At 43.1% G+C, this 26,734-nt stretch overlaps 1 pseudogene; it reads left to right on the top strand.

The window, feature by feature from the left end:
* The first annotated feature begins 10,054 nt into the window (after positions 1-10,054).
* On the top strand, positions 10,055-11,591 carry LOC115329618 (annotated as a pseudogene).
* Positions 11,592-26,734: the final 15,143 nt, after the last annotated feature.

The following is a 26,734-nucleotide window of genomic DNA, read 5'->3' on the forward strand; positions in this document are numbered from 1 at the left end:
ACAAGCGCGCGGTGCGGGCTCAGCGTGCAGACATTGCCTTCTTTAGCTCACTTCTCTTTACCAAATTTCTTTCACGGAAGAATTTTCGCGTACCGGGTTCCCTCTCGAAAGAAAGCCCACTGAGAGAAACCTAGGTAATCAATACTTCAACACAGCAGTCTTTGAGTTAATGAGGGGTTTTTGTAGTAGCGTATGATTTAAACAAGAACAGGAATGTTGATGAACATGCAGCGGTACTTAGTTTCATTTTAGAATGCGCCATATCTGCAGTGACATGGGGACAACAACACCCGATGTCGTGCGGCCACGGTGACTAGAAGGCAGGGACCACATATAGTTTTCCCACGGCCGTTGCTTTCAGGAGCGAGTGCTTCAGCTCACAAAGTAACACTCGCCGCGCAAAAACGTGGTTTCGTTTCACAGCATGAGGGAATGGCTGGTGCCCGGCAAGCTAGCGTCGGAGCATCCGCACACACCCGCGTATATCGTTGAAAATATTTAAAAATGACGCGAGACGAGATTTGCGAGACGACGAGAGTGCAATTAAAATACGAGACAGCGGGAAAAACCATGCAAGACCGCATGGACGGCCGCTTGCGCCAAATAACACATGCATGCTCAATTACGGTACTCAGTTTAGTTTCGGTTTTGAAAGGCGACCGAAATTGCTTTTCTGGCGCAGGCTTGGCGCAGATTATCCTTATTTTGGCGAAATGTAGCAGGATGTAACAGGGTTAGCCACTTGGCGCAGTTTGGCGCAATTGGCGCAGCAATCACATCACTGCCTTATGGGACTATAAATGCTTAAATCAAGCTTAGAAACATACTAAACTTTTCTTTTCGCTGCAAAGAAATTAGTTGCAGTGGTATAAACCTGCAGGCCTTGCATTGAAAGGCAAACATCCCTGGGTGACTGAAATACTCTGGTCAAAATTAGGAGATGAAGCTTTTGCCGAGACTGGGCCAAATTTGCATCTGGGATGGTTTAAGACTACTAAGTTTCCTATGAGCCTGTGAGACATATTCTCTGCTATAAGGAAAAGAAACAGTCAATTCAAAGGCATCTCTGTAAAGCTGGCCAGTGCACCTGAAATAAAATAAGCGTCTTTCATACCTCGAAAAGAAACCATGCATTGCAGGCTGTGTTCCAAATCTTACTCGAATGGATCAGAAGCAACGCTGGACGCGGGTAGGTTTTTGAACTTACCCAGAGTGAGACAGAGTAAATTTTGAAACATAGCTGCAAAAAGTCCGCCGGGTAAGATGCAAACTTTTCGGCACCTACTGTTATTTTATTAAGAAGTCATCAACTTCCGGAAATAATGACCCGACATCACCGACCGACCAACCCCCCCCCCTCCCACCTCCCACTCATCGAATATTCCCCCAAAATTGCTTAATTTTGAATCCCAAAGCTTCAATTTTTGAAACTGTACCCAGTCAGTGTTTTCAGCAATTCATAGCTTAGTTTTGAAATGCTTAAAACGCACTTAACTTTCCTCGCTTCCAAACTGATAGCTGCCCGGAAAATTTTCTTCTCTAAAGCTATACATTCACGCTTGTATCGTTCACTGAAGATCAAGCAACGAGTGTCTCAGCAGCTCTAACAATCCAAAATCCCCAGACTGCAGCGCAGCAAGGACAAAGAAAATTTCTTACCTTGCTCCCATAAACGTTTGTTGCCAATCATTCGCGCTCTAACAAGCTGGCAGGTCAAATGAAGTAATTATCACCGCACCCTTGAGCACTCTGCAGCAGTAAAACACTAAAGAACTTCCTTGAATCATTGCCATAACCATGCTACGAATGCCGTGCACACCATCGGCGCCATGTGCTTCATGCTTCCTCCGTCCTCACGGCGCCATCTTTGCCGCCCAGTGTACACTGACGCTGCCGGCAATTCCGACTAATTCTAGCAAGATTTTTTTAAATTTTGTTTTTTGTTTTTATTTTATTTTTTTATTAAATAGCGTACGAATGTTTTTCCCCTTTCAAATTGCAATGTTGAAAAATTTTTTGCAACGCAATACTGAAAACAAAATTGCGATCTTTGGAAACTTTGTCGTGAGGAAAGAGATAATGGCAAGTTCTGTCTAACTGGTTTGACCAATTAGGTGACCCAGTGCCGATTGAATTTTATTGATCCCAATCGGAGATCAATAAAATCCAAATTGCAATTTCTCTGATTGGCGCCTATTGAGAACTGTCCTGGTAGCGGGTTGGTTTCTCTTAGAATTTCAATAGAGAAAAGATATAGTCAACAAAAGATGCACAACTTAAGCCTCATGAAAACAAAACGCGCCTATTTGACAACCCAAATCACATGTTCCATAAGTAGGAAACAAAGTTATTTCAAGATGAAACAGCATGCAACAGCATTTTTAATCTATGTCTCGTTTTTTTGGCCACTTGGTTCAGTTGTACGAATCTTTGTATCACGTTGCCTTTGTGTAATGCCCCAAAAAACCTTTAGAATTAAACATAAATAAATAAATAAATAAGTATGAAATAAAGTCCAATTCTAATTGATTACAATTTTCATTATTAGGATATGCAAATTATCCAAGTCCTTGTTTAGTAAACATCAAAGTATTCCAATATTTAAGTTACGGGTAACAAATTTTCTCTACCTGATGACTACAAATGCAAGATATTAAAAACTTCTTATTCCTGCTCATACGGATGCACTTAATTAACCCTTACTAGAACAAACATGACTGACTAGAATATGGTGTTTAGGGGTTTGATAAAAAAAGAAGCGGCTGATAAAACTAGCAAGTAAGACCATAAAACGGAAGGTTTTCTTCACAAGTCAGTTGCTTGGATGCCAATATAATCTCTAGAGAAAGGGAACAAGGGGCACAAACGACAAACACAAATCACATCTTCGTTCTAGCATAACGGTCTAGACTTTGCATCGCTCAGCAGAAATTTGCCACCGTTCTCCTTGTCCTCCCACCGGCTTGCTGTTTGTGTGCCGTGGGTATTCACCACGTACATCATTTACAAGAACGTTTTTAGATGAGGCGACCGATTATCGCTTTTATTCCTTTGATTATGACACAACTGAGGAGTGCGAAAGCAGTCTCAGACACCCCAAACACCCAAAAGAAAGAGAAATATTATGGCAAATCTTGCCATCGCTTTCCCCAGAGATTAGATGATATGTGAACACGTGGCTCTTAGGTACGTTTATATACCATGAAGCCCTGAAAGAACGCCTACCCATAATGAAAAGAAAAATGGTCTGTGTGTGTGTGTGTGTGTATTTGCGCGTGCGTGCGTGTGTGTATCTGTATGTATGTGTGCGCACGCGCGTGCACGCGCTTATGTAACGCAGCCTCCTCACGCAACGCAGCAGAGGCTGGTTGCACTACTTCTCCATGGGGCGCTGTGCCGTCGGGGCCGAGAAGTGCTCCCTCCGACTGCAAACCGAAACTTAAAAACCCGTCGAAGTTGTGCGGTCTTTCAGAAAGCCGTAAAATGCTGCACGTGCCTTTTATTGTTCTGCAATTCGTTGATTTATTGTTCTTCGATGATGTTGAACAATGCTTTAATTGAAACCATGCCCTTAAACACAATATTAAAACAGTTAATTATGCAAAAATAATTAACCTAATTATCCCAAACTTTAACAATTTTCCTGAACGAGGCCCTGGCCTGAGACCAAAACGACATAAGCCTTTTTTAGCTGCGACGCATAGTTTTCGCAACATGGAATTTGTCCACTTTTCGTGAAACACGCCGTATATCTTAGTCGAGGTTTTAAAGGGTAACTGCAAAGAAAAAAGCTTTTTTTTTTAACAAGCCTAATTTGGACAAGCATGTCAAAAAACAATGTTTCCGCGACAAAAAAAAAGATTTTAGAGCAATATTTACTGCGTGAGACAGATTTTAGTTTGTGGCTATGTCATCCGTTTTAATTTTTAAATCGCGCGCCACAAAGTTGGTGTTCCGCGACGTTTTGCACCGATCGGGTGCTATACTTCTCATTGGCTGAGTTTGATTGACAGCTTAGATCTTGGTTATTAAACCTTTGTTATACGTTGTAATTTCCTTTTGAGCGGCATATTTTTACGTTTAAAGAATAACCCGTGTAATGAGAGTTATTATTTTTTGTAAAAGGTTTACAAGACGGGCACCTTCGTTTGAATTCATACCATAACAAACAAAAGCTTCACCATTCTTTTCGTGGCCGCCGAAGCAGCCGAAGTCTGCTCCTGCATGTCGCGCCTACTTCATTTGTTTCGTCTAAGTGAGTGTTTCGTGTTGACCCAGGTGCTTGAGTGAGACCTCCTGAAGCGAAGTAGTGTGTGTTTAGCAGCTGTCGCAAGTGTTAATAATAAAAAGCGACGCATTTTTCTTTTTTTTTTGCTTTTAAACCGCAGTTTTTTACTTTCGTTTTCCTGGGTCAACTTTGCTTTCTTAGCGTGCTTTTTTTTTTCTTTCTTGCACGTGTAAATGTTGACATTTTGGAGACGTCAGCTCCTGCAAACCGGCGCCGTTGCTCTGTGAAGAGTTGCCGGATTAGCAATCGCGACATTGAGTCTTCCAGCAGCCATGCTGCCCCGAAAGATGACAAGCTGAATGCTATTTGGCTCGAGGCAAGCAAGCGTTCGCGTACCGACAAATGTGTCCGGGTATGTTCGCGTCATTTCGCTCCAGAGACCTTCGAGATTCGCACCGCGCGCACCGATCGTCCGTGACTGAGACGCAGGGTGGTCCCGACGCTATTACTACAGAGTGCAACAGCAGCAAGTACAGCATCATCAGTGAGTCAAACTTCAAGGGATAATTGTTTACTACGCTACGCTAAGGTTTCTGGTGGCGCATTAAGAGCTCAAACGCTGGTAAGCGAGTTTCAGCTCATAAGTTAATATTTTGCATCCAACAATTACAAACATCCTACATCACTGTGACCAGTGATAAGCGCCTACGGGAACAGGCCACTTGCCTTCAGTGTTGTCCGCACCCCCCAAGAATTGAATGAAAAAATCTCAAAAATTTAGAGCGCATTCTCTTTTGTGCAATTCAACCAGCTGATAACCGGCCCAACAAGGCCAGCAGCCGAGTTGGAAGCCCCTCTGCAGCGAGTTTTCTGCTGCAGCTATTTCGGTCGCCAGTGTGCATGTGCATTAGGTGCAAGCTGCACATTCCACTATAATGTCCTCTGCACTTAGCAACTGGCACAACCATGCAAAGACCAAGCGGCTGCACCTGTGGATGACTATGCCAGTCAAGAAGCACATTCAAGTGCTTGAAGCCATAGCCTTTGTTTAAAGGCTGTCGGAAGCTCTCCTGTTCACCTGACGATGGGTACAGTTGCCACTGCACGCAAGAGATTTAGACCATATATAATACTTCTTGTAATCTGTGTTGCAGGCTCACTGCTGCAAGTGCTCTGCCCCTCGTGCAACTGTTGGCACACAAACAGAGGCGACAGAGGCGGACACTGCAGATTTTGTCATACCTGTGTGTATGACTGAATACTTAAAGTATGCCCAGTTAAAAATACCCATTGGGTCCAGTTGGTTTTTCCAATTGGTACCAGTTGGCATAACCATCTGTGTTTTCGGACTCCCAACTGGAAAAATACCAATTGGTATTTGTCCAATTGGAAATAAACCCACTGGCATTTTACCAACTGGAACCATTACCAGTTGGTACTATTCCAGTTGGAACCGTAACCATCTGTGTTTTCGGACTCCCAACTGGAGAAATACCCATTGGCATTTTTTTTTCAATTGGAACCGTAACCAATTGGTACTATTCCAACTGGAACCATAACCATCTGTTTTCGGACTCCCAATTATAAAAATACCAATTAGTATTTTCCCTATTGGAAGTGTAACAAGTTGTGTTTAGCTACCATTCATTGGCACAAATCTTGAAGCAAGAACAAGCAATTAGCTTAACTGGACATTCATTGTATGTACAGGATGCAGAACAGTGAAGAGTATATGTCAAATGAAAGCTTTATTTTGACTAGCAGGATACCTAAATATTACAGATTGAACGTTGAGACCAATGTTTCGCGGAACTTGGATGCAGTTGATGACAGGATCGCCATCTCATGCTCAGCTCTGCCTCCTGCATGTCGAACATTTGTACCAGTTAAGTTGCATATCTAAGAAGCATTGTGAAAGAATGTAGCAAAGTCTAGACCTACAACAAATGGGTAAACACTTGGCTCACATGAGGTCAAAGTTGTAGGATGCTCGACGCGTCATTAAGGGGGCAGTACAACAAGCCTTGTACTTTCAGTAAATACAGCTTTTGATTATTCATTGACATTCACAACCTATAAAACACAGATTTTCTATCCACGCATGGCAGTTGCAGAAGAAAAAAAAACAAAAACTACCAGCGTTTACCTCCTAAACTCGCAGAGAGAGTCAGTGACCACATGATCTGAAGCTGATTACATGCCACCAAAGTTTATCATACCCACACGCTCTGGTTGGCAAAGCACAGCACACACAATGAATTCCACAGATTGCTAAGGTTCGGCTACTCCTGTCGTCGCAATAACTGAGCACGAGCGGAGCCACTACTTGATTGCATGTCGAGGTATTGTCTTAAGCTCAACAAGAATGCTCACGTGTGCTCATGTCCACTGTATGGGCCACACTTAAGTATTGTCGCTGTGGGTATCACAAAGCTTTATGGCAACTTCTTGAGGATTGATGTTGTTGACAATGACGACAACACTTTCCCCACAACCAAAGGAGAGAATGAAGAGGTATTCGCTTTTACTCTTTAAATTATGTGGCAACAAAGAAGCTCCTTGGTCAGTGGCATTGAGTGCAAGTATTTCGGGTCCCGCTGGTGCCAGTAAGTGTAGAGTGAGAAACATTCGACAAAATATTGTTACACGGCCCCTTTAAGTACAGCGTTCTCCCCAAATGTAGCGTCAGCGGTCCGTAACCAGATGCTAAAGTTTCAGAACTAATTTATCTCAATTAAAAGTTATAACTGATTTTCAAAGAATATTACAAGAATGGGGCCCATTTTTGGTAACTGGCACCATTCAGCTTCATGTATTCGAGAGCTGTTAGCCACCATTTTTCCACTAAAAATTGACACCTGTACTTCATCTTCCCACTGAAAGTGACACCAACTCCATTTTCCATTGAAAACTGTAATTCATTAACAATGCACTCAGGATTATTAACTAGTAACTGCTCACACCATAAGTACAACTTCTGAAAGCATGACACTTAATGTGTTCACTCTGTCTAATAATAAAAAAAGTAAATTAAGACATAATCTCAAAAGTAAATTATGGCAATTATGGTAAACTGTGGCAAGTCAGCGCTTTCAGGAGGAATCCATTGTTCCTTTTTTAGATGCGCCTAAAACTTTTCTTTTCACTGACATTTCATTACACTGGGTAACAAAGACGTTCAAGCTGACAGCTTAAAAGATTATGTTTTGTAGAGCTTCATTCATTCAGGCTCCTACCCTGCTCTGACCATATAGCTAGAAGTGTCTCAGGATATTTATTAATCAGAAATCGCCTATTTGCAATGCAGCAGCATCAAGAAAAGAAACAAAGAAGTTTCCTTACCTTGCTCCCTTAAACTTTGTTATCCATCCTTCGCGCTCCAATGAGGTGGCAGGCCAAATGAAGTAATTATAACCACACTACTCAGCACTCGCAGCAATAAAGCATGACTTGTTGAATCTCTACTGTAACCATGCAACAGATGTCGTGCGTGCCATCGGTATGATTGGAGCCATGTGCGCATAAAAATCATACGCGGACGCCATCTTTGTTTGCCCAGTGTGCACAGATGCTTCCAACGATTCCTGCCGACTTTAGCGGGAAAAAAAGTTTACACGCGATATTTAAGAAATCGATTACAACACGATGCAAAACAAAGAAAAAAATCCTTCCGCTTTCAATTTTTATATGCAAATTGTCCTAATTTTGAGATTTAAAAAAGTATGGGCAGGTGATCCGATCAGATCCGATAGCGATACCTGATATAATGCATGCGCAAAAAAGGTGTCAGAGTATCGGGTATCGTTATCGGAGGCATCGAAATGATCAACTAAAACTCTTTAATAGAAATTTTAGAAGATTGTTTCAATGCCTCCAATACAAAAAGAAAAAAAAAACGAATTTTTTTTAAAGGTTATTTTTACATTCACCAACATCTAGAGAATATTTCCAGAAAGTTTCATTTATTTTGACTGCATAGTTATTTTATTATAAATTATTTTGTGTCCACTGAGGCTAAAGAAAAGGCAGACGTTCAAGCACTTTGAACACATTTTTCTCCAGTCCACTTCTTGGCATAAATTTCACTTTGCAAGGGCACAAAAAGAAGGGCTCACTCATTGTTTTTGCTAACTGGAATTTAATGGGCAATGCAATGGTGACATTTTCTCTTTTTTTTACAAATAAAAAAAATCAATTTGATTTGTCAACGTGATGTTAGTATAAAATAAATTACTTTTAAAAAAATTTGTTTTCTCAGTTGCATTGAAAAAAAAATGTTGCGTATTACATTAGTTTTCCCAGTTATAGTTTTTCTAAACAAGGTCAGTGCATTCCTGATAAATACAACTAATCTTTCGTACAATTTATGCATACACAGATAAGCATTTGCAAAGTTGACCCTTTTGAATAGTGTCCTCCCTTAATTGGAATGTCCAATGATTGGTTTAAATCCCATTAAGACTATTTACCATTTGGAAGTAGTTTGTTTCAATTAATACATTGAAATTATACTCAATAAATGGCCAATTGGTGCATATCACATACCAATTGGGCACTGCTATTCCATTTGGGATCTCAAAACAGATTCTAAAGGGAAACATTCCATTTGGGGTAACCAATTAAAAAAATGTAACCCAATGGACCTTTTCCAAATACCGACGGCACCAGGCGGTGGCAGCACGAACTAAAAATCGAAGTGACCTACCTGCGCTACCATCGATAATGGGAGCTACGTTACCAGTTGCTTCGCTCTCTGAGCAGCGTCGCGTGCCCAACGCAACGAGATAGGCGTAACGCGACTTTAAAAAGGGAAATCCGTATCGTCCACCCAAAAGTCGTGTTTTTCTTTCCGTACACTTTCTTTTTTTGTGTACCACAATTATATATATGCTGCAATTACGTGTTCTACTCGTCGATTTACAGCCCCATTCCGAATTTCCTTGATTTTTCGTGCCGACTTCCACCGCTTGGCATCGGGTGCTCGCGCGTGCGCAGAACGCTTCTCGGAAAAGGTCCATTGGTATCACTGGATACCAAGTGGGAACAACTGTCCCAACTGGGATGACCAGTTGGAAAAATGCATCCCAGTTGGAATGGCCAGTTGGTGGATTAGGTTCTAATTGGAAATCTAAATTCCAATTGGAGTCACCAATAGGAAAAATGTAACCCAATTGGTATCGCTGGATACCAATTGGAAACAACTATTCCAACTGGGATGACCAGTTGGAAAAATGCATCCCAACTGGAATGGCCAGTTGGTGGATTAGGTTCCAATTGGAAATCTCAATTCCAATTGGACTCACCAAATGGTAATGCCAAAACCAATTGGATTCAGTGATTCCAACTGGGATCTCTCAGATTCCAATTGGTACCAACTGACTTTCCAATTGGAACCAATGGGTATATTTAACTGGGTGGTGCTTTAGGAATAGATTGGAACCTCGGCAGCATTTCATGTGGTCTTTTTACTGAGCTTAAGTTATGTGTTCCATATCCAGCTGCACAGGGCGACCCTGGGTGCAATGCGGCTGCCCCTATACCACAACCAGGCAGGAAGTCCCCAGGAGCGCTTCCCAGTCCAGTGCAACCTCCACAGCACTGCAACCTCGGCTACCTTCGCCAATCCCCAGCACGACCTACAGCCGGCGAGCCCCCGACCAGCTCAGCAGTGACGTTCAGGACAGTCGTCACAGGTCCACGCCCATACTACCTGAGGACGACCACAGTGCGTGGCAGGTAAGTCCCAGTGAACAGCTGGATAGCTCTTGGAATGCAGGCAAAGATGGTGAGGTGGAGGATGCGTCAGATGACCCCTCAGACAGCGACATGGGCACCAACGGAAAGAGTGACATGAGCACCGACATTGAGGAGTCGGACATTCATTTCGAAGCCGAGGGCTACACTCACCCAGGTGAGGAGCTGCACATGCTTCAAAGACAATGAGATGGTTACACCAAAGGGAAACGTCCCCCCGGACATTTGTTTTCGGTGCCCCCACACCACAAACCGGCGGAAAGTCCCCAGGAGCGCTTCCTAGTCGAGTGCAACCTGCCACAGCACTGCAAGCTCGGCTACCTTCTTCAATCCCCAGCACGACCTCCAGCCTGCGATCCCCGGACCAGCTCAGCAGTGATGTTCAGGACAGCCGTCGCAGGTCCACGCCCATACCACCTGAGGGCAACCACGGTGCAGGGCAAGTAAGAATGAACAGCTGGATAGGCCTTGGAATGCAGACGATAATGAGCTGGAGCACACGTCAGACGACTCCTCAGACAGTGACATGGGCACCAACACGAGCACCAACATGAAGAAGTCGGACATCCGTTTCGAAGCCGACTGTGACACTGACCCAGGTGAGGAGCTGCACATGCCTCAAAGACAATGAGATGGTTACATCAGAAGGAAACAGTCACACCACACATTTCTTGCGGTGTTACGGTCCGAGACGAAAGCTTGGCCCTCATTTAGCATTCAAAGATGTCTGTCACAGGACAGCCAACTCGGAAGTGTGTCCGTACTATGCTATGCAAACTCATGACCATTTCAAACGTCTTTACATGGTAAACAAAGATATGGACGAGTCTGATGGTCCTGGCAAACCCGACACCAGCTATGTGCTCTCTGCAGACGAAAGCTTCATGAGGTAACACTTTTAGCGAAGTTCAAGTGTGTGCTACAGTTGTGTTTTCATTTTCAGCGACCGTGAACAGGTGCCGCCCCAGAAGGAGCGCAAAGTTATTGTATTTGAGGGTCGCCTCCCAGAGCTCTTCAAAGTCTGTCGCACCTGCCTTGCCCCTCCTGCAGCACCATGGTAGTCCAGGGCACTCAAGATAACGAGCACCTGTGCACAAAACCACGTGGAGCGGTGGTGGAGCCAACCTCAGGTGAGTGGCAAAGCAGCAGGCAATATCTCGATTTGTGTGGAAATTCTGTTCTCAGGAGAACCTGTTCCAACTGCCCTGCGGTTGCTCAAGTCCATCATCGTTGCAACGGTCTCGGAGCGCACCTTCCACTACCACCAGCAGGCTTGCCTGCTGCCCGCTGTGAAGCAGGTTAGCTGGTATAGGAAGGGGTTCTAAAATAAAAAAATGGCATAGCCTAACTTACAAGACATAATTTCTTATCAGCTAGGTTTACAAGCGGCACAACTCTGAGCTCCTACAAGGACTCCAAGACCATAGACCTACCTGGAGACGGGTGCTGCTACTCGACGGGGTTTAGAGCAAAATATTGCACTTACAGCTTCAACGAGGCGAACACCACGAAGGTCATTCACATTGAGCAGGTGCAAGTTGGTGAGGTAAGATTTACTAATCAAAACAAAAGGCCTACTCTGTGTCACATACCCCTTTGTTTACAATAATTAAAAATCATTTTTATTGTCTCTTTAAGGGTGATATTTATAAGAACCTTGCAATCAGACTGCAGTATGGTGACTGTTGAACTAATAAATGCATACACATTGTGATCAGTCAGATCAGGTGCCCTCAAGCAATGCCATGGAAAAGGTGGCCTTCGTCCGTGGCCTCACCAAGCTCAAGAAGGAAGACTTCACCATTGGCTCTTTCATCTCGGGTATGTAAAACTTTCAATATAGGCTACCCACCTATGTTTTTTTCTGGCTCTCTGTAAGGTTAACCAGCTATCTGCTATTTCATGTTCTTTACAATACAAGCCTATATGCAGACCGTCACCCAGGCGTCGAGCACCACATGAGAACCGAAGGCACACAAAGCACTTCTCCGACGTGGCACATTGACAAAGGTTGGTTTCCCATTATTTCATTTTATTTACTAATAGGCAGTGAGCGACTAATTCGACAATCCGTGGTCAAAGTAACATAAATTACTTCCATGTGTATGACTGTGATTCTAAAGGGCGTGCACCCGTCGAAATAGTTTATATATTATTTTGACGTCCTTCATAGAAATATTGATGTTCTTACTGGATGTAATGGAATAAAAGGAGATAACCATTTCAAGGGCTTTGGTACAACAAAATTGATGCGTTTTCCGACACAAAAGGTCAAACGGCATTGTCGAACACTTTGCATACAGACAGCGAAACGGAACCTTGGAAATGTGGTTTGCATCAAGACTGGGCATTAGTATAGAGATAATCAAACGTTGCTTTTCATAGATTATTTCACAGCAATTGTTAGTCACTAGCGTGAATAGTTGCCCCTCGGTGCTGCTATCGCCGTAGGAATGAGAACGAGACCAAACATTGTACGCCTGAACGAATACATAGGCCTTGCTTACTTGCAGAATACCTTGCTTACTTGCAGAATAAGACGATACTCAAAGTGGTCCCACTTGATGCAGTTGAGACCGCTTGGATGCAAGTGGTCCTTGCAGTGGTCCACACATTGGTCATCCCTAGTACACTTCGAGCTACTCTAGTCGGTGAAAGGTTAAGACTGCTCAAAAAGTTCCACCTCTTGCGTGAGATTTCTGAACTTCATAACAAGCATGCACGTGCACCTCCCCACCTTACGCCCGGTGAAGGAAACGAGCACATGCTGGAGGTGGGCGTTCTGGCAGTCTTTGAAAGGAGCCCTGCAATTGTTTTCCGACTGCTTCCAAGTTTATGCTAAGCCCAACTTCAGTGAATGTGGCAACACAGAAAAGTCTGGAATTTATATTTTTGGGGGAGTTCTAGCTACTAACAAGCAAGAAAGGCTCTCTGCATGATGCAAGAGGTTTGCTTAGTACTGCCAATGGAAGGAGCGAAAAGACTCCTATCATCAGATGAGCACCGGAGAACATGGCACACTGCACTTGACGGATACTCCCCACCACTACTGCCTTTACAAAAGTGATTAACTGAAGGAAAATTTGGCAAATGTTTGCGATTTACCAGACTTTCAAGAAAGTACACCTTCTCAGTTTGTCAAGTAAACCCTTGTAATGACTCAAAAAGTGACAACAAATGAATGGTTTCAAAGTTCAAAATATATATTTACTTCAATTTGGCAAGATAGTAAAACCTCTGTTTGTCAACTAAACAGATGATTCCGAAAATGACAACAAACACATTGCTTGTTTGTTGAATGGTATATCTATGTTTCACTACCGCCAGGACAATTTTCAGCATAGTTGCTACCATATATACAATTTAAGGTTAACAAGAGGAACAATGTAACAATGAGGAGACATCTCAAATATGCCAAAATAAACCGACCATATTTACAAAAAAAAAGAATGCAGACAAAGTAAAAAATTAGCAACTTACAAAGATCTCTCATAAAAGATTAGATTTTGGAGGTAGTTGTTGGTAATACAAATATTTGTGACTTGGAGAATGCTTTTTGTACAACTAGATATATTGTTTAAAACATGTGATTGTGTACCACATGAACCTGAGAGTGCAGGACTGCCAAACAGCGTACTGATCCGGTTCGCCTCCAAGTCTCGGGCATTTACGCCAGAAAGTTGCAAGGCCTTATAGAGGTCTACGTTCCTTGTGCTGTGATCAAATCTAATGTCTCAAGCCCATGCTTTACTCATTCACTCCGTTCTCTAACCGAAAGAAACGACTCTTTCGTACAGCCAAATCTGTCAACACGCCTGAATCTTGGTTGCGATACAATTATTGCGCCAGTAAGTATAGACCGACACGCGGGCTTGACGTCACCAAGCTGCGGCGGCGCTGCGATCGCACCGGAGCCGGGAGGTGTGGGCAAAAGCACGCACGTTTCGCATGGGCGTCATAGCATTTCAGCATGCCGCGAAGCTGTGTTGCTGTTAATTGCACAGAAATGTGCAAGAAAAGCAGCAAAGTGAGTTTCCACAAGTTCCCGGCAGAGTGAAAGGCATGGAAGGTAGATAATATCCGTAGATCGAAAAGAATAGTCGCCTCGCGCAAACGACCGTTTGTGCGGCAAACACTTTCTTGAAGGCAACTGCGGCTTCCATTTCAATCTCCGTCCCGAGGCTTGCTTATGTGCAGGGAAACCGTTGTCTGATCGCGACCACCCGGATTTTGTTCCCATGGTGTTCGAGCACAAAGCACTGGCGAAGTGCTCGTCGGAGGCCTGCTACGCTCGTGCTACCCAGCAGAAGGGGATCGGTGACAGAACCGCAGTGTTGTAGCCGTTACCGGAAAAAAGTAACGAAATACGTTACTCGTTACTTGCAAATAAAAGGTACGCGTTACTGAGCTACGTTACCTAAAAATAAAAGGAACGCGTTACTGCTACCGATAAAAACTAATGCACGTTACTTCCGAGTTACTTTTTTTTAATTATAATTTAACACATTTTACGGTTTTGACGATACAAGTCATATATCAAGAAACATTATGTTCATGCAGAAACTGAACATAATTACTTTATCTCTTTTTACGGTTTCACCTAAATACTTACGAGAAAAAACGGAGAAAAACATGGCTTGACGCCTGAAACACGGAAAAAATTGAAGTGTAATTTCTTTAAGACTTGGGAAGTAGTAACGACTAACGTAACTACGTTACTTGAAATAGTAACATAAGCATGTTACCCGTTACTGTGTCAAAAACGTAACGAGCAGGTTACTACGTAACTGAAAAAAGTAACGCGTTACTAACAACGCCGTTACTTGTAACCTGTTACCGCCAAGACTGCAGAACGGACAAACCGTTACTGATTGTCATGCCTTGTGGTTCTGAGGGTAGGAAAAATATCATACCTTGACTTGAAGATGATGTGTGTATTTAATCAATGAATACACACACTTCCGCAGACCCAGAGTCTGCTGATCCCGCCGGCAGTGCGGAAACCGACTCGAAGTAATCGTAGGTCTCGAGAGACTTGTACGCCTGCACCGTGTAGGCCGCGAACTGGCTTTGCGAAAAAACTAAATATACGACGACGTGAGCTGCCGGCTTCCATGGTAGCAACTTTACGTCGGAAGTACAGCAGGCCTTGTTTACGGCGTACAGATCCTCGTAGGCAACGCCATCCACGCAGTTTGTTTCGATACTGCTGCCATTCAGGCTCGGGCCACGAGCTCAAATAGTCGGGCATAGCATACGACATACCTTGTGAGGAAATATGACGCACAAATAAAGATACAAGCGTCCCTACAACGTCAACAACGAGCGCACGCCATAGAACGCAATGGCGAAAACACGGTGAGCCGGGCTGCTTTTGCCCACATGCGGCCTTCCGGCCGCATGTGCGGTTTTCCGGCCGTGTTGGTAAACAGAGCCGCTCCGCGGGTCGGTCTATAAAATTGAGCTATGTGAGCGTAAACATATTTTATGATACACTGCCTAGTACTTTGCGAAGTAACCCTCGCCAATTCTGGTCTGTTGTGAATCCTAAACCACATTCTTTTTTTAAGCTAAATAATGAGATCTGGCACTCCCATCCCTTTTTCATAATGTTCTTTTAGGTGTTTTTACTGATCCTACCTATGCCAATCATGCCTCCCTTGTCTCATGTGATTACTTCCCAATGGACCCAATTATAGATTTTATTGGAATTGTTAAAATCATTGATTCCTTAAAAATATCCTCGTCCTGTGGCTTTGATAATATAAATTCTAAAGTACTCCACAGCAGAAAACTGACTTTGCCCTTTTTCTCACCAGAATATTCAAAGAATCACTGGAGACTGGGAGATACCCGATTGGAAATTTGGCAAGGTCGTCCCGGTTCACAAAGGCGGTGCTAAAAAATCCCCTCTCAACTATAGGCCAATTTCCCTAACATTCATATCTTTTAAAATTCTGGAGCATATCATCACCAAACATCTTCATACCTTCCTTGATTCAAACAACTTTTTCTGCAGCTCTCAACATGGTTTTTGGAAGTCCCTATCCTGTGAGACCCAACTAACCTGTCTTACTAACAACCTCTTTCAGAACATGGACTCCGGTTATCCTACTCAAGCTCCGTTTCTCGATTTCGCTAAAGCCTTTGATAAGGTCCCACATAACCTTTTTTTTAATTATCTGCGTTCAGCATTGACCCTCAAGTACTGGCATGATTATTTCTTTCCTATCTAATCGTTCTCAGTCTGTTTATGCTAACAACACAACTTCCACTGCCATTCCTGTTACTTCCGGCATCCCTCGAGGAACTATCCTCAGGCCTCTCCTTTTCCTAATATACATAACGACTCCCTAACTTTAAAAACAGACATTGTTAAAATAGCAGACTGGTGTGTTATGTGGCAGATGACTCTTAACATTGATAAATGTAAATGCATGGGTTTCTCCCATTCTACATCTTGCCCCCAGCCGAACCTCATTCTCCACGATACAACCCTTACTTCTACCAATTATAAGAATCTCTCGGTTTTCACATTACTTCTGATCTCTCCTGGCATACTCATATTAATACTGTCATAGCATCAGCTAACTGCAGTTTAGGATATTTATGCCACAAGTTCAAGTCTGCCTCTCCTGTCCTCAAATGTCTTTTCTATACTTTTCTTGTCTACCATAACTTAGAATATGCAGCTTCGATTTGGAATCCTCGTCAAGTAATTTTAGAAAACAAAGTCTATTAATTGCGCCACTCGTTTCATCCTGCCCGATTACTCACGTTTCTCCAGTGACAGTGTCTGCCATGAAAACCCAGCTTGACATCCCCAATCTTTCTGTTCGTCGTAACATTTCCTGTCTGTCTTCTGCATAAGATTTATTACCACCCTACCTTACATCACTCCCTGCTTCACGCGCCTACTTACATCTCTCCGAGGTTTGGTCATCCCTGCAAGGTAGCCCGGCCCAAATGCAACTCAACGGCCTACCTTTATTCTGCCGTTCCGGACGCCAGTGTGAGCTGGAACGACCTCCCGGAGGATAACGTCACCATCAGCAACGGCACCTTGTTTGGGAGCATTATATCTAATTGCCTTACTAAGCCCCACTCCTTCCTGTAATGCCAACTGGCCTTGAGGGTATTCGAAGTAAATAATAAATAAATTACAAAACTCAGGATGCCAGCAGAAGGGACGTCGGAGGCCGTCAAGCAGGACATGGCAGCTTCCATACAAGAAGGTGCACTGCACCATGGCGCAAGAGGATCAACGCCTCTTACGAACCTGCCAGTCTGGGTTTGATCTTGTATGGGGCGTAAACCCCAATTACATGCATTCTGTTTTGGAGGGCATCGTTAAGCACCTGTGCGAGCTGTGAATTACTTCTACAGGGTCAGAGTTTTATGTTAGGGCCCATCAACACTGGCGAAAATTGACAGGTGCCTCTTGCAGATCGAACCCCCATAGTGGTTCACCAGTCTACCCCAATCCCTGCTTGAGAAGCAGTACTGTAAAGCTAGCCAGTGGAGAGGGTGGCTTCTCCACTATGCAGTCCCTTGCTTGAAAATAATTTGTTAGAGGTACCGAGACATCTGCCTCCTGGTTAATTCAGTCTACCTCCTTTTAAAGAACGCTGTGGAGAACCGGGACATCGCAACGGCCTATGATCGGCTGACAGTTTGTTGTAGTCATGTGGTCACTCTATGGTGCACAAGTAATGTCATTCAATGTGCATCAACTGCAATATTTGGTAGTGTGCAGAAACTTGGACCAAAAACACACTCAACGTGTATTTTTTTGTTAGGGAATGAGCAGCTTTTGAAGCTTGTCAGTGGCAGCAATGGTGTTCCTTTACAAATCCTGGAATGTTTCATCATGCAGAAATACCCTAAAAAGGTCGTGAGAATGGTACAACTCACCCAGGAAACTGTTAAATTTTGTACAGCAATGGCCACTTCTCAAATAGCTTATCCCTTCCTAGGAAGGGATAAGCTGTACACAGCCCTTTGTGAAACTGAGGCGAGTTGTTCCAACACCTCCCAGAAGAGAAGGCCGTAGCGCTCCGAGTGGTTACGTCACAATGTCGGAGAAGGAAGTCCATAGCGCAACTACGCGAGAGAAATTTCTGAAATCGACGTGAAAAAAACGTTTCTTGTCGAGCGGTGCAGGGTGTTCATGAGCGTTTATCCGACATTAATATACGTCTTAAAAGCGCAGTTATGTCAGAAATATTTGTCTCTATTATTTTAACTTTAAAGCACGGTGGTCAATTATTTCGATGTGAACATGTGAGTATGAGCTACTGCATGTAAAAGTTAAAACATAGTTCACAAGCTTAAATTGTTACATGTTTACTTTGGGTTTACAAAATATATTTATACTTTTGAATGTTGTGGAAGCCTGCCAAACTTGGTGATAAAATGAATGCAGGAGACAGCAAACAAAAACAGGGATTTTGGTAGGTCCACTTCACCAAACCGTGCCGATTGTTAGAGGAGTTGGCGTCGAATTGTACTTATCTTTGGCTGCTAACATATGTATTCCCATTTCACAGTGTGATTTGCGAGCAGTATCCTGTTGTGCACACCAAATATAGATTAGTTCTAGTACTTCGTCTGAGCTCTTGTCCAAATGTAGCAGACGGTACGGGCGAATGGGACCAATCAAGCAGCATCAAAATTGCAAGTCACTGGGCATTGTGTGTTTGATTGGTTCAGTGACGATAGAACATGCACAGAAACATCACAAATGCCATAATGATGCGCTTTAGATGCTGTCTGATTAGTTCCATCCGCTCGTAGCGTCGACTGCGCCTGGACTTAAGATGAAGCAAAAGATAGTGGTGAAATTACTAGACTGAAATGGAGAAAAATATAATGCTTTCCTTGCTGTAAAACTAGAAAATTTGTTGATTGTTTCGATCTTTTGGCGATTGATTTTTGTTATCAGTTTAGCATTTCCTTGAAACAGGTTTACTTCGGATAGAGTCAAGTGCTGAAAAATGTGATAAAAAATTATTCTTTTAACAAATATATTTTTATTTAAAAATCCACAGACGTTTGTTTGCTGTATGTTTTATTTAAATGCAACATATCTTTTCGGAGTGAAAGGTCTAAGCATGTTCTTTGGCAGAAACTAGACACAACGTGCCACAGGTGAAATGATATACAAATTTTAAGTAGAAAGCAAAAGTTTTGTCTCTTAAAGGGATACTGGACTGAATTTTTGATCTCACAAAACAGGGATGGGGCGATAGGTGGGACCAGGGTGGCCAGATGCGGCCGAGCGAATAAGCAAATAGTCGTCCCCAACCAAGCCAAACAAAAAAGTGGCGTGACCTCAGTGAAGAAGCCCAAAACAAGCAAAAGTTCAATAAATGCACACATTCTTCAAAATAGTTTAATAATAATAAAATGAGAAAGAGAACTGGCTCAAATACGAAGTCAGCGTGCCATGCCACTATCCGCCGGATAGTGGCATGGCACGCTGAGTAACATGCCAGGTTGACCTCCAGTTCTGGTATAGTTCTTGGAGGCGACGACTTGGTGAAGCCCATGGTAGTCAAACGAGCACCGGAAAGTGGCCAAGAGCTCCTGCGTGTTTTTCTGTTGCCATGTGCTGAACGAAGTCGGCATGATTAGCGCGGATCTCGCACTTGCACGCTGCTCTTTTATCGTCTCCGGCATACCTCGGCAAACTCACTCATGAACTCGCTCACTCACGCTCACTCACACTCACCGCGTGATTGTGAGTGGCTGTGAGCGAGTTTGTGAAGTTTGAAGAGGTCATGATGTGATTGTGAGTGACTTCGTGACCTCGGATCAGCTCATGATGTGATCATGAGCGACTTCATGAGCGTGATGAATTCATGATGAGACGGTGAGTGACTTTGTGAGCGTGATGCGTTCATGATGAGGTGGTGAATGACTTCGTGAGCGTGATGAGTTTGTGATGAGATTGTGAGTAGCATCGTGAACGTGATGGGTTCGTGATCTGATGGGGAGTGAGCCTGTGAACTCTCAAACGTTCGGGATTGTGAGTGAGTTCAGGAGTTCATTCAGACGCTGAGATGAGCTTGGCTGTTGGCGTTTCTTGCGAAAATTGTGCAGCTTGACTTTGGAGAGCTGAGCTGGCTGAGCGGCGTCACGAAAGAGAAGGGGGAAATATTGATGGCACGGGTGGTGCGGACCGTGCAGGTGGGGAAGTGTTTTTTTTCTTTTGTGAACGTGCGACTGTTGTGTTTGGTTGAGTTTTCATTGCGTTTCCATGCTTGAGCAGATGGATGAGCTTGAGGGGGTGCTTAGGCGTCGCAGAAGCAAAAATGTAGGTTTTTGTGTAGCCAACATGGAGTATGGCGTCTTCCGCGTGTAAAAGAGGAGTCGTGGGCTGGGGATGTGGCATTCGCAGCGCAAGGAGCTGAAGTTTGTTCGCCAGTAATTTCATGGCGTCGAGTTGTGTTCGCGCAGCTTTTGAAACGTCGGGCTCGGGAAAAACTGGCAGTAGCGGGGCTTACAAATATACCTATAGAAATGGAGTCATCGAAGATGGTGGGCGAGAATGTTTACTTCCAGGCGGGCGGGCGCTAAAAAGGTTGCGTTTAGCGCGGTGTCTAGCGTTAAGTCCGGCGGGGCCCGAAATAAAAATTAAAGTTACGTCCGACGTAACCGAATATGAGAATTAAAGTTACGTCCGACCTGACCCCGCCTATGGGCAAATTAAATGTTGTCATCATCATCCGACCGAACTCGAAATAGAAATTAAAGTTACGTTCGACCGGACTCGAAATAAAGAGTAAAGTTACGTCCGACGAAACCCGAAATAAAAGTTAAAGTTACGTCCTGTGTAACCTACGCAACCTACGCGTATGTTTCGCTGTATAGCCAATAAATGACATAAATACAAGAAAAGATATTGTGAATTATTACTGTGTTACGTCCGATGCAGCATTCGTGAATCGGTTAAAATCTCAGCTCTATCCGTATCCCCAGCTTTGTTGAGAAGCCCGAGTGGCTGAGCGCGTGTGGCCCTTTTTTTAATGTGCGCTGCCAAATGTGCCGCAGTGCCCTTTATATGGAATTTGTACCACCTGCTTTCTTGCAATGCAATAAAGGAAAAAATCTTCAGCTTTGTTGAGAGGGCTAGAACGTGTTCCTCGGACATCGAGGCTGCTGAAGCTCGGTGGGTTCGATGCCCGTCACATACCATTTCTTTCTATCTTTTCTTTACAATTTATTGCATATTTGTTCAATATGAAAACACGTCTTGCTATCCTTGACGCGTTTGTTTCACCTGCTTGTAGCCCGTGCTGGCTCGGGCTGAGAGCATAGTTGATCTGGCTAAACGCGAAGGGTCTATTGTCATTCTCACACCCGGGCAGCACCCTCGAAACAACTCTTTATTTAAAACACTCTAAAAAAAAAAAAAAAACACTGCCAAAGCTAGTGCGCGTGGCGACTTGAGTGGTACGTGAAGATTGTGCCAGTTTTCAACAAGTCTGGAAACCCTGCTGCTGTAAACAGCACGTTCGTATCGCATTACCATTCTATCTTTCTTAATAATTGCTTCGAAAGTCCGCGATTCTCAGAAAGTGTTGCAAGAAATCGTCTTAAAAGGGAAATATTAAAAAAAAGGAAAAACATGAGAACGCAAAAAATAAAATAATGTGAAGGGCGTCTGTACCTGGAGGTACAAATGGAGTCGCGATTTTAACCAATGAACGCTGCATTGGACGTAACGTAATAATAATTCACGATATGTTTGGGTTTATGTCATGTGTCAGCCATAAAGTGGAACATTCAACAAGGTTGCGTAGGTTACACAGGACGTAACTTAAACTTTTATTTCCGTCGGACGTAACTTTAATATTCAGTTCGAGTTCCCTTGGACGCAACTCGAAACCTTGGGGTAAAGTGACGTCGGACGTAAGTCTAATTTTTATTTTGGTTTACGTCGGCAGTAACGCTGAACACCGCGCTGTTTAAACAAATCAAGGAACGAGGTGATCACGTCTCCAAGCACGTGTCCACGGACAAAACGATGTCCGCGCTCAACACCTGCTACTTTGTCTAACCTTAGCATGGACTATTGCTAGCCGCGAATGCTAAAAGCGCGAGCCAGTTATTTTTGATGAAGCTTCGCTTTCTGCATGAGTGCTCGAGTAGCGAGTGCTCCAGTCAATGTAATTAAGGTTAGCCACTTGCGCTTGCACAGCCTTCGCAGTTAATTTATGCTAAGGTGAAAGGAAGTATGAACATTATGAAGCCAGGTGCCTTGTAAAGGCTGAAACAGATGTGCAGAAAACCATGCGAAAATCGGACAAACGTCGAAACATGGAAAATCGTTCAGCCCGTTTTAAACAACAATTAAGGTATTTACTTCAAGTAAATCGCAAATATGCTGCCATTAAACGCGCATATGCAAATGCTGTGCCACAAGTACCTAGGAATGTCCTTTTAATGGTAGGGAACGTTTTTAATTTTGATTTTGTCAATTGTCAGTTGATTTTCCGCACACGTGTTTCAGCGGAAACAGACGTGCGAAAAACCATGTGGAACTCACACAAATTTTGAACACGCACAAAACAATAGTTACACACCATATTTTGCAAGACGAACTGTGGGCTGGTATTTATCGGACAGAAATCTTACATGCTGTATTCTTGTAACCACATACTTGTGAACCTGATACAGGGTTCACAATCGTTTCCTAACTAGCTCGCCTGTACTCCCTCCGTTCTGAAAAGCTATTAACAGAACGATATATTTTATTTGCTAACATCAAACACTCTAGTATCTTAAAGGTGGCATGAAACAGTTTTCACGTGTTCCGGGTTGCGTGCAATTTGCGGTTGCTTTTTTTGCACATGTCTTTTTCGCACAATCAAGCTTTTATGTTTGATACACGTTGTACGATTTTAAGTAAGATTTTGTTGTTGCGTCGTCGCTTGTGCGGCCATAAAAGTGTGGTGGAAGCTACGATGCTTAACGTTGCAGCTCAGACATCGCAAGCGAAATCTTATCATATTAATTAGGTTTCAATTTCCGTTTCACATGGTGCTTGCAATTTTCGCTTGCAAGGTCACTCGTGCGGAGAGAAAATAATAATAATAAACCGTGAATGACACTTCAAGTGTGTGCTGTATTCACTGGAGTTATGCCTCACGAGTACAAATATTACACGCACAATCGCACAACAAAAAATGGGCTTAATTCGGAGACATTCCGAAAGATCTCCAGTTGGTCGAAATTAATCCTCAGCTCACCACTGGGGCATGCTAAATGCCCTTCAGCGAACGCGTAAACGTCAATTTCCTTTTTTTTTTTTAATTTAAGGCACGTGATTAAGCTGTGCATTGGCAGCACAAGCTGACAAATGCAGTTCTCACATGAGCCAGAAGTACAAGCAGCGACAAATACGCCTATAACATTCGATAAATAACGATTCGCGATTACTAAAGTCGACAAACATTATTCTTCAGACGTGCGAGAAACATAAAGGCTGTACGTGCTAGAACAGAAACGTTGTCTCGATCAATAGCACATTTTAATACAATTTCAGTGCTCCGCCACCACTTGTTTCCAAGAGCTGCTCGAGGCGTGTATACCCTGTTTATTGGCACCTTTTCTTTTTTTTTTTCGAATATCAAGGGTTAAAGTATAAGAAAGCATATCAAGGGTTAAAGTGCCTGAATGTTGCTTGTGTGCTGCGCCAGCACAGCATCATTGAGGAACTCTATAAAGGGGCTTTAACCAACACACTTCCAAGCAGGGTGTAGAGAAAAAGACAAGTTTATTATAATCACATAATTTCTTGCTGCTTCAATTTGTAAGAACCCTTTCCGCCAAATATTATTCCGTAAAACAGCATTTATTTCGATTTGGAGTTTCTGTCATTCGGTAGCTTTAATTTAAACACTTATCTGTGACTGATATTTAATAACCAATTCATAAGGAAAGAATCCTTTCTTGCCACTGCGAAGAAAAAAAGTAAGTGGTCCATGTCTGAGGTAAGCACAAATCAGTGTTGGGTTTACCTTTTCGCTTTGCATTCCATAGCTCAATAGTGTTCAGAACTTGAAATAAATAACTTTACATAAAAGCTGGTGAGAGGAGGAGAAAGGAGCACCTTTGCCCCCCCCCCCCCCCTTTTTCTCCCTTGAACCTTTTTTCAGCCTCATCAGCGGGTAGAATATACCGACAAGCCATTTCAGTTCCTCAGTTTTGTCATTATTTCTCTAACGCGGTGAGTCTCATATGTGTGGCATTTGTATAATATTAGCTAATGTGACTGACTGACCGGCGCAGACAGACATTTTTCTTTTACTACACTTATAAAAAGCATTTTATGGTGAGAGATCTGGGCATTTTAGGAACGTTCGAAAGTTTTCTTTACAAGATTTTAATATTTATCTCAAGTGAATCATATTTTGATGTATGCCTTAGGGCAATTAAATATATTCACCATTGTTAAAGCCCAAATATGTTTGCCCTACATCAAGAAGCAGTAAGCGGTTTATAACAAAATCCAAAGTGTGTTTCATTCAGTTGTGCTTAAATTCGTAACTGAATTTAGAATGCATTACTTTGAGTGGACAGTTGTTTCGAGGTTTAAGGCCCCTTGAAACAGATAACAAATCTGTCATGTTGAATAAAACTATGAAGGATAATAATATATTTAAAAATCTTTAAACCTGATTTACATAAGAAATATGTGATTTTAATTAAATAAATTTGATTTTCTCAGTCAATATTTTTTTCCCTACTTACGTCTGCTTACTTTCCCCCCTGACCTAACACAGAGGGTGCGGTAACGGGCGACACAACTGTTGATTCGCTCCCTCTTTTACGCTTGCTATATCCGTGTCTCTCTCTTGGCGCGACCAATAGCCAGCTGTGACTCCGGACAACTAATGTTTCGTTTAAAGCATGCTGTGGAGAAAGAACAATGCAAAGGCCTTGTCCCGTGTGTGGATTAGTCAATGCATAAAACACATGCCCTTACGGCTTTTGGAACCAAATAGTGGAGCAGTGCTGCAACAAAGCCGTTTTGATGTCATCTCTGATGTTTACAATATATGAGACATGCCTTGCTTTTAGCGCCACCTGCTGACTGTTAAAGCAATCTAGAAATAAAATTGAGCAGCGCCACCTTCCTACACGGTGATCTGAAAGCTGTCACATGTTAAGTCTGCCGCTTAAAGCCCCTGATGCTCACCACTGCCATGAGTCTAGTTTGACCGCATGACAGGATACATCTGGCGAAATACGCCTCCAATCTAATTTGGCACTAACGTAAACACAAGTATCCCACAACTGATTGATTATTATTACTTAGCACAAGCCAGGTGCTTAGTCAGCTAGGCAGTTGGTCTGCCGTTAAGAAATGATGACACCAGGTCAGGCTGTAGACGAGCGATTTACTAATTACAGGACGGCTCCTCATCTGGGATCTATTATGTAAATCACGCAGTACTTATCAAAACCTTTCTCCTATCGTAGACCAGGAGGTCTCAGCTTTTGCCGCACACAACTTTCTGCCGAAAAAATGGGACGTTTTTCAGCCCTTCCGGACGTTTTAAGGCACATTTTGGTGAACTTTCGGTTTCCCCTAAGAACGGCTTATAACGAAGGCCTCCTACCTTCACCTGCATTATGTGTCCTAAGGGTCTATTCTAGGATTTCAGAGGCGAATGACAAATATTAAGTCCTTCTTGTACAAGAGCCGCGCATGGCAAAAGCCGGGGACCGGCTTGTATGTGCACGAGGAAAAGTTTTTGGGGAATCGCACAATGGTGCAGTATTCATATCAAAACGGGCGCGGGCACGGAACGAACGCAGCTGCGTTTAACGTTTTCTTACCAAAGAAATATTGAGGTATGTTTTTTCACCTCTGCGAAAACGTGCGTATCATAGCAGTCAATTTTGCACAATTACGGAAACGTAATCGAGAAGCCATGACAACACTACAGCTGACATTTCACCACAGGCACGCTCGATTTTTTTATAGCTACATATATGTTCTTGGATGCCCGCACTAGCAGAGTAAAGCGTAGACAGCTTTCGTTGACTTCATGGCATTTGCCATTTGGTGTAAACTAATCTGGGAGACTCAAACACAACGACAGCAACACGGAACCTTTGTGCAGGGTTAGGAAAGTACATTGTGCTTAAAGTACCACTTGAAGTAGGTAAAAGCTGTATTTTACTTGAAGTATGTTCTCTGAGCATTGCAAGAAATGTTCAACTCCCAACTCCAAAGTTCATTACCCAAATTTTCTTCTTGTTAATTTGTATCGCAACAAATAATGGGAGGGATAGTTTATTTTGACCAGAAACGCGAGCAGATGACGCATCTTAGGTGCAGCTTTCCCACAGCCATTTCGAACTCCCGTAACTTCTAGCTCAGTCAGTGCAAGCGAAGAGATTAAAAATATCAGGAGAGGGCACTCCTCCACCAGATAATTGCTTGCGGAAGCTACGGGGTTGACGTCATGCTCTCTCTTAGTCATGTTTTCTCCTTTATGAAATATTGTGTTGAAACATGACCCACTCTAAATTAGGCACTACATGTCTGCCGTGACATCTGTTTCAACACAATCAATTGCTCAGTCTTCTCTATCTGCAACTATCTCCAAAAAATATTACCGTCCTCTATTCCCCTTTTTTCTATAAAAGCAATTTTCTATATTTCCACCACCGCCACAATTTAACACAGTGGAAAGCATTTGCCATGGCGAAACTGCGAACACGTGCTCTAAA

This window comes from Ixodes scapularis, unplaced genomic scaffold, assembly GCF_016920785.2.
Source record: "Ixodes scapularis isolate PalLabHiFi unplaced genomic scaffold, ASM1692078v2 PGA_scaffold1__304_contigs__length_218370807, whole genome shotgun sequence".
Lineage (NCBI taxonomy): Eukaryota > Metazoa > Arthropoda > Arachnida > Ixodida > Ixodidae > Ixodes > Ixodes scapularis.